Consider the following 6000-nt stretch of genomic DNA (forward strand, 5'->3'; position numbering starts at 1 on the left):
GAACTCTATATTACGGTCATGTGGAAAATGTCGACGGCGGTAGTAAATCCACTCCTGAAACGTGGTTGTTAGGTTGTTCTTAGGTCCTCAATTAGCAGCTTCGAGGTGCTCAGATTGTTCTTACTTTATGTGCTCCTGACACATAATGGGCAATATGTTTCTCGCTGACACATGTCAAATTATTCCTGCGTGCGAACCGCCTCTGGCCTATAAGTTCAATTAGTTTCTGTCGGCTAAATAACCGGACACGTAGTGATTACCAAGGGGAGCATTAATATTTAGTTATTGAAAGTCTCCGGCTGCAGGTAAAGTGACCATAGGTGTTTTCCTGGACTTGCAGATGTGTGTCAGACTGATGCATTTTCCACTTTCTGGCTTTGCTGTGATCGCAGCGGCGCTCGTGCGCATCTCGCAGTCATGGGAGCAGCTGGACATGTGCGAGGCGAGCGCCTTCGAAGCAAGGCAGGTGAATGTATGCATGTGACAGCAGTCAAGTCGATACTCATTTTCTTGTAGCGTGAGGGAGGGGTGTCAGGAACTGACTGCTGATGATGGTGCACCTGTTTTCAATCATGCAGGTGAACTACTGCACAGAAAAGACTTGGTAGACACATCCGCTGCTAAGATTTCTACAAACCAAGTTCAAATTCAGTTTACTTAAAGTACAAATGCTTGATTCCTTCTTATTTGTGGGTTTTTCAGGGTGGGGCAGGATGAGCCTGCCCTCATAGACACATTTTGCTTCTGTGTTTCTTGTTCCAGGGAGTTTGATTCCAACCCCCCCCCCCCCCCCCCCCCCCCCGGTGTCTGATTGCCGTTCCCTGCCCTGATGTGTTTCACCTGTGTCTGAGTGTGTGACTGTCTTCACCTGCTGGACGTCTGCTGTGTGTTCTGGTTGTCGGCTCGTCTGTGTCGCTGTGATCTCCATGGTTTGTTTGTTTGTTTTTTGGTTTCTTTGGTTCAATCAGAAGAAGATATAGGAGGTTATTTGGATGAATCCAAATGCACTGATGTCCTGAACTGAAGTTGAATAATACAGACTTTTAAAAGGGTTTGAAAAAAGTTGGGAATGATGTACTGCTAATGTCGAAGTAGCTCATGCACACTCTGCATTAAACGTCAGGGGAACTTCATGCTCAATAGATCATCTCTTTCTGTAATAATGCTTCTCGGAAATCGAATATCGTTAGAAATCTTTTTTATTTCCCTTTCAAATGGCGGCACATTTGGAAGGAACATTTTTTGGGATGAATGACAAAGCTGGGGATGTTTGTTCAGCTCAGGAAAAATACACCGAATCTTCTCTGCCAAAGCCAATTAGTTTTTTTTAACTCTTGTTTGGTGGATTGCAGTTGAAGAAACAAGACCTGTTGCCAATTTAACAATTGATTCATTTAACAGGCAGGAGCCAGAGGAGGAGTTGGTCCCTTGTCTTTAAAGTTTTGAAGGGGAGAACCCACATCCTCAACTCATCCCGCAAATGCATGTTTTTTTCTTACAAATGTTTCTCCAGTTGGGAGGGAAATGCCAACAGATACTGTTATGATCCTATCAGGAAAAAGTGGGTTTACTGCATTTAACCTGCGTCTAAAGTGAGTTTTACATCAGTGAAAGGTTTGGCCTTCCAGATGAACTCTTCACTCTTTGCATGTAAGCATCGCAGCAAACACCACTAACTCATCCGGCCTTCCACGTTTTTCTGTGGATGTTCTGCAGCTTCCCTTTCAGAGGATTCAAACTCTCATCCATTGTAGAGGTGCTCTTCCTTTCAGTAAACAGCGTTGCGGGTCGGCCGTCCCGGACGCCGCCTCCGAGCAGCTTCTCGTCTCGTCCAGGGCGCCTGTCATTGTATCGTTTTCATTTTTGTTGATCTTCGCCGCGCTCTGTGTTCCGGCTGCCTTCCGCTCCGGAGCGGCTTTCATGGTGTGAGAATGGAGTTCAGTGATGTGAAGGTGAACCTCAGGAAAGGCGGTCACCAAACAAAATATACACACACACACACACGCACACACACACCGGTGAGGATACTTCAAACTTCGCTTGCGTGCGGAAACTGTGTCCTCTTTGAAGACGGTTGACCTTCCTCTGACTTGGCTCGCCTGCAGTTTGAACCTTGGACCCACCGGCAGTGTAAACACTCTTCACACACACACACACACACACACACACACACACACACACACACACACACAAATACAAACACAGTCACAAACCAAGCAAAAGGGAAATAAAAACACTCGCTTCCTCTCCCTCTGTCTGAGTCAGGATGAAAATCTTTTGTCTCCATGCAAAAATAAACTCTAATCCCGCTTATCTGGAGGTGTGCAAGGTGATGTGTGTGTGTGTGTGTGTGTGTGTGTGTGTGTGTGTGTGTGTGTGTGTGTGTGTGCTTGAACACGGATTGTATGTGTGTATGTGCAGATGTGTTTGTAACATCACTCGTGTGTGTGTGTGTGTGTGTGTGTGTGTGTGTGTGTGTGTGTGTGTGTGTGAGAGATTGAGTGCTGGGCCAGAGTGCAGCGAGACACAGGTGTATTAAATTGGGTCAGCGTTTTCATTTCCCAGGGTGATCACACACACACACACACACACACACACACACACACACACACACACACACACACACACACACACCTCACGTCCGACTCCAGTGGAGTACGGCTCTCCAACACCACATAATCCTGCAGCTCTGACTCGGCTATACAGATAAATTCAGCCAATTCAAATACAGGAGGTGATTTTTTTTTCTTCCTCCCTTCTTCTGCTCCTTTTTTCCCTTCAAATTCAGAAAATAATAATAAAGCTGCAACACAAAGATGGACTCCTACGGATGTTTTCTTTCATTTCTTTGCTGAGTGTATTTCAAAATCAGATTTAGAGTTTTAATAATTATATGAAAATGCTGCAGGAAGCAAATCAATTCAAATCATTTAAGCCAGCTATTCATCTGCCGCGCAACAGAGACGTTTAATAATATAGAGACTCTTAATAATGTATGCAATCATACGGTAGAGACAGCAGGTGCAAATTATAGTTGGATTATTTGTTTTCAGCGCTCTAGTTTCATGTCTGCTGCGAGCGGGCCTCCGTGCCCGGTGTGTTTCCCCTCAGGCTGAGCTCCCTGCGTGCGGCCGAGGTCCCAGCGAGACGCTCCGTGCCGGGTGGCCTCACACTGAGCAGTAAGGCGGTAATGAACTTCCTGCCATATGACTTCCACACACACACACACACACACACACCGGCATAATCTCATCCCCATCCCCGAGGCGCCGGGAGATGTCACATTAGCATGGCGCTGCCGTTTCTCTGGTGAGTGTGTGTGTGTGTGTGTGGCGCCGGGATACAAATGGCTGCATCGGCCGTGGAGGTGGACTTCCTGTGTGCGCCTATGATTAATACAAGCGCACAGTGGGTGTAAAGTCAGGAAAAAGGACATTTTGGGGGTTTTTTTGGGCCTTTAAGACAAATCTTGACATTGTGACCTGGCAGGCGTTCACGCACACACACACACAGACACAGACACACACACACACACACACACACACACACACACACACACACACACACACACACACACACACACACACACACACACAATCGACTGGCTGAATGTGAGAGCAGGTTACTGTCTGGACAAGTCACAGAGAGACAGACAGTCACACACACAATCACACATAAAGAGTGTTTGGAGTCACCAGTTAGCTTCAAGCACACGCAAACTGGAATACCTGGAGAATAAACCCATGCAGGCGCCTGGAGGACACACAAACTCCGCAAAGAAAGACGCCCGATCGTTGTTACGATGTGGAAATGCTTTCCCACTACAGCAGCTTCAAATCTAGAAGCACATGGAGAGCATGCAAATTCCACACGCAAAGGAGCAACCAGTTCCTGCTCACTGTGAGGAGAGAATGGTGTGTGTGTGTGTGTGTGTGTGTGTGTGTGTGTGTGTGTGTTTGGTCTTTTAAACTTGCCAAATGACATCAAATGCATGTTTTGAAATGGCTGGAGGATGTCAGAGTACGCAGAGTAAACCGTTCACGCAGGTACAATATGTAATGATGAGCTTCAAACCACTGGTGGGTGTTTTTGCGGCGAGGCTGGACGCCTTTGATCACTGTGAGCCACAGAAATGTAACTTTCACTATCAAAGGCCGGAATGGCGAGCGGCCATCTCCCTCACACATCATTTTGATTTCCTACTGTTTTTACAGAGTGTTTTAAAGTTGAAACAAGGCTCAAATGTCATCAGATGACAGCCTGTAAAGCCAACCGTGTGTTCTTTTTTTCTCTTTCTAAATTTGCCGACAGAAAGGGTGAGGAGGGCCGCATGAGTCCCCGCAGCTCTGATCTGCGTTCGAACCAAAACAAATGAACTAATAACGCCGGAACGCAAAGGAAATGTTGGGTCGGTGGAGCACATGAAGATTCCCGCCTGCTACTTTTCTTAATGTGTAACCAAGCGTCGGTTTCTCTGACCCACAGCTTCCCCCCTGACCTCCTCACTCCCACCCCCGCCCTCTGGCCTCACCTCCTCCTCCTCCCCGCCTCCGTCGGTTGGATCTGAAACATTTCCTCAGCCTTGACCCTCTCCTCCTCCGTCCTCGCAGCCGTTCCCACTCCTCTGATCCGGGACATTATGTCGCTAATTGAAGCTGACAGCCGCATCAATTTCACACGCCAGCCTGATGTGCGCCGGGCGGCCGCCGCTCCGCTCGGCTCTAAACAGGTGAAACCTCCCAGCGAGCTCATGGAGATGTGTAGCATCACCCCGTTAATTATTAGGATTGCACATCTGGGGTCTTCATCAATACAGCTGTAATTGGCACAGGAGGGACAAATAATGGCGGGGTAATTAGCGAAATGAGGGAATTTGTTTCCTTCGTCTTGCTGGGAAGGTATTAGGAGCTACTGTGTGAGTCGGGTTCGACTAATGAGGCCTCGACGTGAGAGATTACATCCCCCGCCTGTAACATCTGATAGACATCTTCTGATACCGATTATAGGAGATAAAGACTTCCAGGATTTCCAGGCTGCAGATGTAGGAGGCGATGTACACATGTAGGAGTGTTCCAACTGTTCCCCCCGCTGCGGCTCGATAAACAAGAGAAACCACATCTGAAACCTCCAAACACGTCCCTCGTCATGCTATCAGTTCCAGTTCTTGATTACGTCTTCTGAAGATTTCTCCCTCGGTTTGGAATCCTTCACAGAGAAACACAGCAATTCCACACGAGCTGACACAAGCGACGTCTGACGTCCTGCAGGAAATTATAAAGACACGAAAGCGAATTGAAGTGAATGTAGAGGAGTAGAGGGAGAAGAGAAGTGTATAAACCCTTCATCAGGAAAATGATCACATGTAGAAACTCCATTATTTCTTCTTTTTCTTTCAGATTTTAATTGTAAATGACACGATCAGCATTCAGATAGAAGCTGCTGCAACATTTATTCACAGTTTGATGTTATATGTCTTAATCTGCCCTTTAATTTACAGATACTGTAAATAGTTGTATGTTCATTATAATGTCAAAGGCCTCTCAGAACCTCCTTCATTCTTTTCTTTTACTATCAGAGAAAACAAACACTATACAGTCCCCCTTTTTTTTTTTCTACCAGAGTGCATCCAGCTGAGAAATACAATGGCTGTTTCCTCCTGATTGTTGGAGGAAAGTCTGGCTCCTGTTAACCTGCAGACGAAGGCCAGACAGCCTTGTACACGTCTGCTCTCATCACGGTCTGCAATCTCTGTCTGTCTCACATTTTGCCCATATCTGCCAATCCAGCTCCTTTTGAATCTGCTCTCTCTCTCTCTCTCTCTCTCTCTCTCTCTCTCTCTCTCTCTCTCTAACTCTCTCTCTCTCTCGCTCTCTGTCTCTCTCTCTCTCATGTGTTCCACCTCTACACCGCCTCACTTTTGTCTAATGGATCGAGTGGAAAGGGGGGAAAAGGACAGACGCGTCTCGCTCTTTATGTGTTATTCATTTTAATGCCAAGGTT

This window comes from Salarias fasciatus, chromosome 19 (genome assembly GCF_902148845.1).
Source record: "Salarias fasciatus chromosome 19, fSalaFa1.1, whole genome shotgun sequence".
In the NCBI taxonomy this organism is placed as follows: domain Eukaryota; kingdom Metazoa; phylum Chordata; class Actinopteri; order Blenniiformes; family Blenniidae; genus Salarias; species Salarias fasciatus.